General features: G+C 36.7%; 1 long non-coding RNA gene and 1 other non-coding gene across 2 annotated transcripts in view; both read left to right on the top strand.

Annotated features, from left to right (window-relative positions):
• LOC136844231 (uncharacterized) overlaps positions 1 to 11,959 on the top strand; it is a 121,295-nt gene extending 109,336 nt beyond the window's left edge. Inside the window, exon 3 of the long non-coding RNA XR_010854783.1 lies at positions 11,823 to 11,959. This is a non-coding gene — a long non-coding RNA (uncharacterized lncRNA). The remainder of the gene's footprint in view (positions 1 to 11,822) is intronic.
• On the top strand, positions 7,710 to 7,827 carry LOC136844512 (5S ribosomal RNA). Its single transcript, XR_010854906.1, has one exon. It is a non-coding gene; the product is annotated as a 5S ribosomal RNA (ribosomal RNA).
• Positions 11,960 to 13,927: the final 1,968 nt, after the last annotated feature.

The following is a 13,927-nucleotide window of genomic DNA, read 5'->3' as shown; positions in this document are numbered from 1 at the left end:
CAATGGTGCAACTGCTGGGATAGTTTTCTTCATAATACTTTGAGGATTCAAAGCTTTCAGATCTTTATATGTTGGATCAGAGAGATTAAATCTTTGCATGATTTGGAGTGCACTCTCTTTATAGAAGTCGAGACATCTTAACCTAAAGTGGTGTAAGTGTTCTTTGTGAATTAAGTTCTGTGTTGCCTGGAGTGTTGCAGTTACCCCTCCACCAAGATACATGTCTTCTAATGGAAGAAAATTTCCTGGGTCACAGATTCTAATCTTATCTAGTGGTGTCGGGTTTAGGTAGCTTGGTTTTATGTAACACTCAAGTATAGTAACCAAGACTGCAGATATTCTGTCTTTGAGAGTGTATATCTTTGGATCTTGAACTTGCATTTCCTTGGTAAGGTCACAGAAAAATGGTAGGACGTGATCTAGAAATTCTAGGTACATACAGTTTAGTGTTTGGATCATTCAATTTTTGCAATATAGTCTCAGCTGCTACCAGTCGATCTTCCAATGCTGCTTGAGTAAAAAACAGTTTTAATGTTGGAAGTTGCTCTAGCAGTCTTTTCACCATACTGTGCAAGGATAACCGTCGTGTTTGGGATGGGTGGAGTATCTTGTGTGGTTTTACATTTGCGAATTCTTGAAATTCCTTTAAAGCCATGGTCTGTTTTGGAGACAGGAAGTAATTGTATATATCACGAGCCAGATCTTCAACCCACCTAGGTAGCTTTTCACATGCGTAAGAAGCACAGAGTTGAAACGAGTGACAAGTACACTTCATCACGAACAAATTTGGAATGTCTTGTTTAAGGTGGGTGGAAAGGGAGTTATTTTTCCCCATCATCACGCTAGCCCCATCCGCAGCGAATCCTATCATATTATCCTTGTAAGGTATATTCAACTCATTATACACAGACTTAATATGTTCATATATACTGGAAGCAGTGGCACTTTCTAGGGGGAACAAGAGTCAAGAACATTTCTTGTACACCTTTCACTGAAGCAAGAGTCAAGAACATTTCTTTTACACCTTTCACTGAAGCAGCCCTAGTTATCAGAGCAAGATGTTTAGTGCACCCACGGTCTGTGGACTCATTCACTATCAAAGAAAAACAATTGTTCCTCAGTAGGTTATGCAAATCATCCTGCTCTTTTCTGCCTAACACATTCTTCACAATGGCTTTGCATTTTGTCTTACCACACTTTATTTTCTTAGCCACTTCAGGGTCAGGACTTACTGCCTTTACACTGCCTTTATAAGAGGAACTAGTCGATCAGAAGACGTAAAAGGCAAATTAAGCTCACTGATGGCTGCTGCTAACCTAATTTCACCTTCTTTCACAAGCTTTTCTGTTTTACCATATCCACTTACGGATGACATATCGTTTTTTAAAAAAACACTTCTAGTACTTTTCAAACATTTAACTTTATTCACGTTTTCATTCCCGCTGCATGTCTTCCTATTTCAGATCTCCCTGCTTTTCCATCGTAGTTGCACACTTTGCAATGGTAATAAAGAGGTCCTTTACTACTATTGGTTAACCAGTTCTTAAATTTTATATCACTTTCCCACTTTTCACAGTATTTCTGTGTGTAAGCGACATGTTTACTTTTAGGTTCAGGTGTACGATTAGGTGAGGAGTCGGAAGACATAGTTATGCTAAGTAAAATACACTCCTTCCAGAAAACTGATGTTAACACATTGGCTTATTTGGCGGTCGCAATTAGGCTGGTAACTCGGTAAGGACCATTAGGCTACTGGGCCCTGGGCAGTGTTGCTACCCACAAAAAATTCTCAACTCCCACAGATTTCTCCCACAAAAATCAACTTTATTGTGAATATATTATATGTAGGTTCTTCAACTGGAAAATCTTATTGATCATAAAACTATATATTCAACTTGAAAATATGAAATACTACTGACAAAGGCCTTCAAATAAGTGTGACAACATAGAATTTAGAAATATTTCAATCTTAATGAAGTGATCAGACATATACTTGAAAATATAAAATTAAAATATTTACTGACACAGGCCTTCAAATAAGTGAGAGAACACAGAATTTAGAAATATTATTTCAATCTTAATGAAGTGATCATTCATATACTTGAAAATATAAAATTAAAATAATTACTGACACAGGCCTTCAAATAAGTGTGAGAACATAGAATTTAGAAATATTATTTCAATCTTAATAAGTGATCAGACATATACTTGAAAATATAAAATTAAAATAATTACCGACAGGCCTTCAAATAAATATGAGAACATAGAATCTAGAAATACGGTAGCATTTCAAACTTATTGAAGTGATCAGACATATTTTCATGATCTTTTCTTCCTCCTCCTCCTCTTTACTCTGTTTCAATAGCCATAATTTCACCAACCTCTTCTTCTTCTTCTGCTGCAACATTAACTTCACCCTTAGCATTGAAATTTGCTAGCATATCTCTAGATGGTGTGAAATTTACACATGAAATATTTTGTCGTGATAAACCATATCTAATTTTCAAAATAGCTTCTACTGACTGCACATGGAAGCGATTTCTTAATTTTGAATGGACTACATTCATCTTTGAGAATATTCTCCCTACCGATGCATTAGAAAAAGGTAATGAAAGTAGAGATAAAGCTAAAGAAGAAACATTGGGGTATTTCTGCTCTCCGGCAGAATCTCTTTTTCTCCGGTAGCATTTCAAACTTATTGAAGTGATCAGACATATTTTCATGATCTTTTCTTCCCTCCTCCTCCTCTTACTCTGTTTCAATAGCTATAATTTCGTCAACCTCTTCTTCTTCTTCTGCTGCAACATTAACTTCACCCTTAGCATTGAAATTTGCTAGCATATCTCTAGATGGTGTGAAATTTACACATGAAATATTTTTGTCGTGATAAACCATATCTAATTTTCAAAATAGCTTCACTGACTGCACATGGAAGGATTTCTTAATTTTGAATGGACTACATTCATCTTTGAGAATATTCTCCCTACCGATGCATTAGAAAAAAGGTAATGAAAGTAGAGATAAAGCTAAAGAAGAAACATTGTGGGCATTTCTGCTCTCCGGCAGAATCTCTTTCTCACTAACCTTCGCCCAAAAGCTGACACAGTCTTTTAGACAGGAGGAACTGGACCACTGTTCTAAATGAATAACATTCCATTCATTTTCCAAACTATCTATATCTCTAAATGTATTCTTGTATTTACATGCAAGTGGTACAATATTACCTTTACTTTAGACGTGGGCAACTGCTGGATGCAGTTTCTTCAACATAAAAAGGGTATCAACATTACTGGGTAATCTCAGTTGAACTTGATTCAAAAGTTCCAACACAAATTCCTTGGCAACGCTCTTTTACATAAGATACCTGACTCTCATTCAACGAGCACTCTCCAGCGTAATTATTGAATTCATCCAAAATTGATGTACTTAAGGGGAATCAGGTAACTTGGAACTCAAGTTTGGGAATATTTTTCTTTTGAGCACTTTGATAAAAACTAGGTTCAAATAACTATTTGCATTAAATTGCGATACATGTCTATAAGATCTTCCACGAGTTTCGTAATGTCGACGTTTTGTCCCTGAAAAAGCTTGTTAATCTAATAACTTCCTCAGTGTTTTACGAACAAACAGTAAGTATAGCTTATTTTGAGGATCTTTGTAGGCTTTACTCCAGCCATTAGCTGCATAACACCGTTCACTTTTGCAGAGAGCTCAAAGTGAAGATTAAGTGCATCCCATTGATCAAGAATAACATTGATCGCCTCCAAACGGGACAACCACCGAGTACTGGCTAAACCTGAACTTTCTTAGGTGCACAGTCTTCCATAACCTTATATAACTCTGCATAAATGCGCATTCTCTTTGGACTATTTGAAAACCATGTGACTTTCTCTGACAATGAAATCAAGAATTGTAGGCAGCTTTTCACAAGCCCTGCTTGCTGCTAAGTAAAGAGAATGACAAACACATTTAACAAGAGTTATATTGGGGTTATCTTTTTTGCAGCAAAGTTATGAGAGAGTGTTCGTCCAATCATGGCACTTGCGCCATCCGTACCAATCCCTACTAGTTTATTTACATCTAAATCATCCTCCTGCAAGCAATCTTTAACAGCCCTGTAAACACTATCTGCAGTAGTATCCTTAAGGAAACAAGGCGGTAAAATGTATCAACTATGCATCCTTTACTAGAACTAAAAATCAATGCTTAATGCCAAACAAGAAATTTTAGCCTCATTGGTACTTTCATCAGCAGTCAAACTGAAATGTTTATTTCAATTTCTTCTCTCAGTTGCTTTACAAAACTTGGAGCAATTACTTGTTTTTGTAAACGAAAACATTTAGAACGGTGTAGTTCTAATTTTCTTAAGGTTAATGGCTGTATCATCTAGTTGCGGTATTAATTCACCTAAATGATCAACAGCCAAATTAGACGAATGTTCTGTTATAAAACTGCCAGCTTCAACTCAGCTGTTTTTGTTGGATCATTCAAAATTGGTTGACGCTTTTTTTGATGGATTCCTGAACTTTAGTCCCTGATGACTTTGCAATATCCTATGTTTTTTTCCTGAAGCTATGACCAGATACAGATTTCAGGTGAACTTGTAAAATAGTCCCACAGAGGTTGCACCTAGCCTTAGATTTGTCCTTTTCAGGAAATGGTTGCAACCATCCTGTCAATGAAAACAGTACTACTTTAGTATCTAATAATTATCAGTGGATCATGTCTGCATTTTATGTAAATTGATACTGTACATAAGAAAATCCCCCCAAAATATTGCAAATAATTTTCAAAAGCTACTCTGTATTATCAATTTATAGCACTATGTTAAAAATATTGAGTTAGTAAACTATATCACCAGTACTGTACTATAATATTGCTCCCACTTGCTGTTAATTTTTCTCAGACCAAAAATTACTCTATCTTTAGGTCTATTTAAAAATGAAATGGAATACCGTACATAACGTAATAGTAGGCTACATTCATACCTTTGAATCTTGAATCACTTTCCATGAATGCCGGTATTTTTGGCCATACCGGGTCTTTTTGTTACTAACAGTCTCATCCCTGATTTCTGTGACAGGTATAATCAGTGTATTAGTCTATGCTACATATCACATTACATATCTTTACAGTATATATATAATGTAGCACATAATATGACTAACCATATAAAACGGAAACAGTAGTTATGAATTTCATAATATTTACTCATTATTATCCTTTTCATCAAAATATAAAAGACAGGACTTTAATTATAAAATAAACCTCACCTGTATCTACAGATCTAGCACCTTTACTTGCAGAAGGATCAGGCCTAGCATCATCTAAATCTACTGGTTTAGGGGTTTTAACTTGAAGAATCTTCTTTTTCACACTTTTACCCATATGTTGATTGAATAAATCTCAATATACAAAGACTTTAAAGAGTGACAAAGAGTTTAACGACTCATAATATATCAAGCTATATTGTAACGGTCTACTAAAGATATATTTTTCAAAAAATATAGCCTGGGCGTAGCCTATATTGACAACTTAATACATGTAGCCTAATGAATTCAACAGAGTTATCTTCCTTCAATTATATGATAACAAATCTTACTTTTGGGAAAAAAAGAAAAAAATATTATTAACCTTTGCTTGCAGATGGATTCTTAGGAATAACACCAGAACCACTGGGTTTAGGATCATTAATAGCCTCATGGACAGGATAGGAAACATTTTCATCAGTCTTGTCTTTGCCTAAGTAAAAAGTAAAAACAATTGCCTAAGTAAAAAGTAAAAAAACATATATATATATATATATATATATATATATATATATATATATATATATATATACTCTAACAATGATGATCGAATGATTTTATTACTATTAGAAACAGCCATCTTCCAAAATTGAAACAAAACAGACCATATAAATATTCTTCTTTAGATTATAATAATACTACTACATTCATATGTTCATTAGCAGCAGCCACCTTTATCTATAGAACTGTCATGGCTTAAACGACCCGGTTTGGGATCAGCTGTTACCACAGGAAGAGGGTCATCTATTTCTGACTGTTCTGAATCACTTTGCCTTGTTCTCTTAACATTTGCACGTGTATCACCTTTCCAAAATAAAACATGTTTGGGCTAATATGACCGAAGAGAGAGAGAGAGAGAAAAGCAAAATTTGCATGGCTAGGCCACTTAGCAATTGCACAGAAAAATAATCAATGGAAGTTGAAGGGCATGGATTTCCACAGTTGCATTTTGTCATAAACAAGGCAAGACCGTCTTACTGTTTAAGAAAAAAACAATAGCAAGACGTTATATGACAAAATCGACTTTTTACCACTGCCTTACCTGATCAGCTGATTGATGACATAACATCAAAACAACGGTAAAGTAAGCATGGCAAAGCCGTCTAAAACAGAATTGTACCTTTCTACAATTAAATTTAAGACTGTCGATAAGGAACCGTTATTCTCAGCTGAAGGCTTAGGTCTAAGACTAATTCAATGGGATTCTTTTATTGCAGGACTATCTCCAAAAAGAAAAAATGAGAAATTTCGGGACCTTGGCTCCACTCCTGTTCAGTTCAAGTACAGTATGCATAAAATTATCTTATTTCAAAAAGTAGTTCCTGAGCACTGGGTTTGCTGAGCACAGCTAAAAAAAAAGATTTTTTTTGCCCTATGATACAGATTAACATTGCAACCCAAATTAATACTAAGTTAGGCTAAACTAAAATTCTGGGACATAATGTCAAATTTTCTAAAACAAATGGAAAAAGCTGTTGCCTAAGCCTAGTGATTTAGAATTAGGCTAGCACGTAACACTAGCAACAGCTTGGTTAGTAGGCCCATGAACTACAGCATAGCTCTAACGTTAAGCTATAACTTACAGCAATTCTCAAGAAAACTTACAATGATGTGCCTCAGCCTAGGCATGTAGTAGGTTATAGCCTTGTCTATGAAAATCAATGGATTGGCCTAGCCTATATCAAACTTGATCCTACAAACCATGAAACTATTGTAGTAGCCTATATATTACGTGTATAGGTAGGCCTTCTAGGCTATGTCAGCCTGTAGCCTATATCTGAATGTCAAGATCATTAATTTTCTATTTTATGAGAACACAAAATAATTCAGTAATTTTGTACTTACTTCCTCCAGTCTTCAGCCAATCACGAATAGACGACATATTATTACAAACTAAAATTGAACAGGCTTAATGTCCATCACAACACCAAAATTCACTGATGTTATTAAGGCACTGTCATCACCAAGCAGGCGTCTGACAAAATCAAAATCAACCAAAGTTACCGAGCCAACACACTTATCTTGGAATAAACAGACGTAACAGTTCAAGTTCCGAACCTGTGCGTTGGTACGGTTGGTATTAAGCTTGATGTAATGAGGGCAATCTATACAAACTGAATTCTAATATAAGCCTTATTTCTTAGTACAAAGAGTTCCAGATTATGCATCTCTCCTTTAACATCCGGTTATTGATGATACTTTTTTACTACTTAATCACTGATTTTAAAATAATCAGTCATATCATGATCAATATATCACTCCCACAAAGATTCCCACAAATAAGCTAAATTCCCACAAAAAATTCCCACAAAACTATCTGGAAATGGTTCTCCCACTAAGGGTCCCACAAAAGGTCATTTTTCCCACAGATTTGTGGGAAATTCCCACAAAGTGGCAACACTGGACGGCCATACCACGTTGAAAGCACCGCTTCTCGTCCGATCAGCGAAGTTAAGCAACGTTGGGTCTGGTCAGTACTTGGATGGGTGACCGCCTGGGAACACCAGATGCTGTTGGCGTCACACTTCCAATTCCGCTGCTTTCCATATGACGTTTTCGTTGTAAACAAAATTTAAAACCTTACCCTTTCTGGAATAATTTTCATGAGAGTTTGATTCTGTTGGAGTAAATATATTACAATGTGTCAGAATTTGAAGGTATATCACTTCCTGCAGTCGATTGTGGACGTTTTTTGTTGTTGCCTACATCCTCCTCCTCGGAATCTTCGCTAAGCCGATGAACCTCCACGGAAGTAAGGTTAAGCATGTTTTGGACAAATGAAATACATGTGTGACTCTACCAACGTTAACATAAGGAATATGCTGTTAGCCATGCTAAGGAGACTGGGTGCCTCAACATTAGATAAGATCCAGTGTACAAAGTTAGTTTGAGATAATCTTCTGTACTTCATATTTAAGATGAGATAATCTTCTGTACTTCATATTTAAGATTCTGCCAGTCATGTTGACCTGAGCCCTTGATTAGGTAAGGCTTAGGATTAATGAAAATGGATGCCATGTTTAGCACAAGCCCCTTTGGGATGAAAAAGTCAAATTATAAAATTGTGCCCTTTGGGATGAAAGTCAAATTATAAACAATGATGGTGAATAACATAAGCATAATCAAAAGTCATACACATAAACAATAGGCAGTAAATATTCCAGTCGGTGACTGGCAGGAACCAGGACACAGGATTAGTCTACAGTTTTACCATATACTCCATGACATACAACTCCTAGGTTAGGTTAGGTTAAGGACAATAAGGTTAAGCATATTCCTTATGTTAACGTTGGTAGAGTCACACATGTATTTCATTTGTCCAAAACATGCTTAACCTTATTGCGTTTCTGGATGGAGAAAAATTTATTTGTCTTTCTTTTCTTTGGCTCCTGAATTATTCGCTTGTCCATTTTGGAATGTATGTGCGTGCGATGCAAGTGTCCTTGGCACTGCCCGACACTGTGTAACTGTGCTTGGAACAGTCCTGGGCTCTGGTAGAAATGTTTGCTCTCTGTGCAAGTGCCGAGCAGGACCACAGGCTTAGTGCCCTCACAATGAGAGAAAAAAAACTGTCAGCACCAGGGAGTTCGTACCTCTGGGACACTGGAGAGAAAGTGTTAACACGATGTGACTACGTACCCTCGCTGTGGTCAAGGGTGCCTTGTGCACCAAGGGATTCGTACCCCCACATGCGTCGTATTGAACGAGGGCCCGATTAAATGGGTTGCCATGGGACCATGTAACCCCACATCATTAGAGCTATTAAAGTAATTGCTAGCCAGCAACTGGTTTACGTTTTACTCCCCTGATCCATATGGAATTTATCTGTATGTTGTAAACCTTTATAATGCCTAGTATTTTCCTTAAGAGTTCATGAGCTAACTTGTTTCTGATACTACCCTGCTTCCTTAGCCAACTATTAGTAACCTTTGAATCAACATGTATTAAAACTACTTTATTGTATAACCTGTACTGAAGTGTTCCATAGAATAAAAGCAAGCTAATAACTCTTTACATTAATATGAAGGGAGGATTCTTCATGTGTCCAAGTTCCATTTATTGAGTATATTTTACCTGCTGTTACTAATGCTCCTCCCCAACCCCTGGTTGGAAGCATCTGTGAAAAGTTCTGCATCTATTTCTGTTTTTGGAATGTTAATCTCTCTGTACAGTTGTCTCTGTTCCCAGGGCTTTAGGTATTTTTTGAAGGAGTGTGGAATGATTTTGTACCCTGAATTAAAATAACTGTGGTGTACCCTGAATTAAAATAACTGTGGTATCTGTGGAGATATTTAAGATGGAACCTTCCCCAGCTTGTATAGGAAGCACTGAAATTTAATGCTCCAATTAACATCTGATATGAATGAAGGCCAGATTTAACAAGTTGGAGAAAGCTTTTGGGCCAATTTGATACACTTCTCATGTTTTTCTGAATGGGTTTCATGGTTTTCTTAACCAGATTAATAATGCACTCCTAAAAATTCAATTCTTTGAGTTGGTTCAATTGTGGATTTCCTAAAGAGATATTCCATCCTAAGTCTGATAAGATCCTGATGACTAGCTGAATGTGATTTTTACATGCATGAGATAATCTTTTTGCTAATATAAGAATGTCATCAAGATAGTTGAATATTAGGATGTTATGTGTAGTTCTAATGTGCTTGATCACCGTGTACATTATCTTTGAAAAAATATAAGGCGCTGTCTTTAGTCCGAAGGGTACCACAGTCCATTTGAACTTCCTTTTACCTAGTTTAAAGGTTAGAAATTTCTGGCTACTTGCATGTAATGGAATGTGCCAATAAGCATCTTTTAGGTCTAGTTTGCAGGCCCAAGAGTTTAGATGTAGATAGGGAAATATTGTATTAGCCTTGAGCATGGTAAAGAAAGGTTTTCTTATCATGGTGTTAAGCACCTTCATGTCAAAGATTAGTCGTACTGTTCCGTCTGGTTTTAATTTATAGAATATGTGATTGAGTAGTAAAGGAAGTTCTGGGGATCTGCTCTATGACTCCTAGTTTTAACAGTCTATCACATTGTTCCAAAATTTTCCGCTTGTTAGCTGAATAAAATCTATTTTACCTACCCTTTTAATGATCTCTGGGCTTTAGTTTATTATTAAATGGAATTCTCACCCCCTTCACTGATAATTTTACAAGCAAAAGTGACATTGGAAGCTTTCTCCAACTATTAATATTCATTTGTAGTGACTTACCTATCTTGTTTTCTGGGTCTGGGAGGAGTTATACATTGAGTTTGAGGCCCAGGCGGCAAGGTCTCTTGTCTTCCATCCTTCTTTGTGCCATTTGGCCCAATGTCATGGTGGTCTGGTGCTGAGCAAAGCTCATTAACAACTGGTGTGGAGTAAAACTCGTTATCAACTGGTGCGGAGTAAAACTCATGGTCTGGAGCTGAGTAAGCATTTTGGTCTGGTGCCGAGTTAAGCTTATTGTGCACTGGTGCATTAAAAACTGGTGCTGAGCATGGCTCAATTTCTTGGATGGAGAAAAATTTATTTGTCTTTCTTTTCTTTTGGCTCCTGAATTATTCATTGTCCATTTTGGAATCTCCCCCCAACCCACCTCCTATTACCTCTTCTAAGTGGCCAGACTTTAATCCAAAGCTAAAGTTATTTTGGGACCTCCCTCCTTTGGGGAAATTGTACCTTCTTCCCTGAAATCTGCCACCAAAGTTGAATCTCCTACCCCTGAAGTTTGCTGGCCCTCCTCTGAGGAGGGGACCCTTATGAAAGCAGGCAGCAATGGCAGTTTTTTGGTCTTCAGTTATATTCCAAATTTCTCTAATGTCTGCTTTGATTATGAGATCTCTCATCTCTTCCTTGAGGTATCTAGGAAGTGCTCTACTTCTAAAATTCCTTATCAAATTTTTTACTAAGTCTATGTTCCTTCTCAGAGGACCAATAATAATCTTGGACAGGAACTCAATGTCATTTACTTTAGAGGGATATACTATGTGTGCCAGTGCTGCATGCCCTTGAAAGGCGGAAATACTCATCTTAATATTTTCTATGTCATAGAAAAATTTCCTCTGTGGCTATCATCAAATATCTTACCTTCAGGCCAGAAATTCAACTTTGGAGTATTGATCAATTTAAAAAGTCTGAGAACTCCTTATTTTGACTACTAACAAAGAATTTATCCAGATTATCACTATGGCCTTCACTGAAAGTTAAAGCTAATAATGAGTTGTTCAAAAGAATTTTCCCTTCTCTGTGAAAAAGATGGTTCAGCTTTGAAATTGGTGGAAATATATGAAGGAATGGGTTTATGGAAGGTAAGAAGGTTGAAATCCTCAATAATCATTTTCATCTTCGTTATTGTAAAAGGAAAAGAGGTTTAAATTTGCACTTTCAGGTAACTCAGGTGATCGTCTCAGTGCTTAGTAGGTGGGGGCCCTCATTCTTCTTAGCAGGTGAACCACTTCTGCCGAGATGAATGTGTTATTGTCAGTGATTTATTTTCCATAATTTAATTTCAATTTTTTGTTCAACAGGTCTAATGAATATGGACAGCAGCGGACCTAGAAGGCTGAAGTCAAGCAATGGGGTTCACGACTCAAATAGCCCTCTTAGGTTAATTCAGGACCTTATTTAAGTGAATATGTTAGGTTTAGTTCTGTTATTATTGACATAATCTGACCTGCCTCATATGTTGTCCTTGCAGATCGCTTTGATACCTAGGCTAATGTCGATAGGTTGAAAAGTGGAATTGTGAACCCAAACGGCCTAACTTACCTGTGGTCTAGCCTACTAGTTACTATTAAGCTGCGGGTTTTTGAGTGTCAGGCAAGCACTTAGTTTTGTATACCTAGTAATAAGTTTCTTTATCCCGTGGAGCATTTAATTGGTTTCCTCCTATTATTTAAAGTTGTAATCATGCATTGCTTAAGCTACTTACGCTATGTTCGGAAATGGCTGCTCGAACCTTTCAAAATAACAACAACTTACGTATGTGGGCCGCCATTTGCATTGATGACGTCACAAGTCCAATTCCGCTGCTTTCCATATGACGTTTTCGTTGTAAACAAAATTTAAAACCTTACCCTTTCTGAATAATTTTCATGAGAGTTTGATTCTGTTGGAGTAACATATTAACAATGTCAGAATTTGAAGGTATATCACTTCCTGCAGTCGATTGTGGACTTTTTTTGTTGTTGCCTACATCCTCCTCCTCTGAATCTTCGCTAAGCCGATGAACCTCCACGGAAGCAGGGTTGCCACTCCAAAAAATATAAATAGCCAAGATTGCCCTCTAAAAAAAGACAAGATTGGCTAAAAAAAGCCAAGATTGTCTAGAGCGTAAATAACACTTAGAATTATAGGCTAACATCAACAATGCCACAAAAATGGGTCTTACCTCATACATAAATACATTATTGAAGAAAGATAGGAAGGGGTGGGTCATCAACATTTTCAGGCTCACAACTATGCAAAGTTGCCTCATCATGTTGACTGGTTCTCTGGACATAGCGTTGATGACACTTGCCAGTTTTGACATCACTGATGAGTGATGGGGATGGTTTCCACACATAACATTCTCCTCCATGACGTGAAATGGCTTGTTTAGCAAGTATTCGATCGGCAACTGCCTCTGCTTGAAGTCTATTAGCTTGCTTTGTCTTAATTATATTTACTATAGAAAATATCCTTTCTACGCAGGCAGAGGAATGGGGTAAGGCCAATAGGCCACACATTAATTTTGAAAGCAATTGATACTTACATGATTATTGCCATCTTTGACAGTTAATATTTCTTGCCAGAATGAAGTTGCCTTGTCACTCAAATCTCTCAAACTTTCTTTTTGCTGTAAGTAGGTCTTGCCACTGATCTTCCAAATCATCATAATCTTCTTTTCCATAACAAGAGTTGGGAAGTGTATAGCAAGCTCAGCAATTGACTCACACGTCTGTTAGGGTTTAGAGCTTCTTTGGGTTCAATAACATGCAACTTAGCTAGTAGACAGTCTTCTGCAAGGGGAAATCTCTTTTAATCTGCTTACACAGTTCCACTAAAAATTTTTGGCAATCCAACAAGAACCTTTTCTTTGCCCTTTGTCCGCTATTGGTTCTTTCAATAGCTGTGCCTGCATCGACTACCCAAATTAATTTCTTCTAGATTCTTGTGCAGAGAATTGTCAGTGGATCAATATCATCAAGTTTTTTAGTTAACACCACATCTTCTCTAATAAACATGGCTAGTATACTTCTGTATTCATCTGCAATTATAGCATAAACGATCCCAGTCTAAAACATTCAGACTGGAATTCCAGATTTATCTTTTCTACTTTGCCAATGATATAATTAAAAATAGAAGCATATGCTTAGTCCCACAATTTACTAGAGTTTTGTATATTTCTGCACCGTCGAATTTCACAGATTCCGTTTTCATTTCAGCTTCAAAAAGAGTTTCAGAGCATCCCACTGCTCTATTATCCTTGTGATAACGTGTCCTCTGGACAGCCACCTTGTCTGTGACATCTTAAGCATCTGATGTTTTGGACTGCACAATATCCTGTATTAGTTGAAATTGATGATTACGCTTACTACTGAGCAAAACAGCAACAAACATCTCTTAAGAACTGTTCCAAAAAGAAGGCAAA

This window comes from Macrobrachium rosenbergii, chromosome 12 (genome assembly GCF_040412425.1).
Source record: "Macrobrachium rosenbergii isolate ZJJX-2024 chromosome 12, ASM4041242v1, whole genome shotgun sequence".
NCBI classification, from domain to species: Eukaryota; Metazoa; Arthropoda; class Malacostraca; order Decapoda; family Palaemonidae; genus Macrobrachium; species Macrobrachium rosenbergii.
Note: the sequence above shows the minus strand (reverse complement) of the source record. Positions and strands in the feature narration are given on the sequence as shown.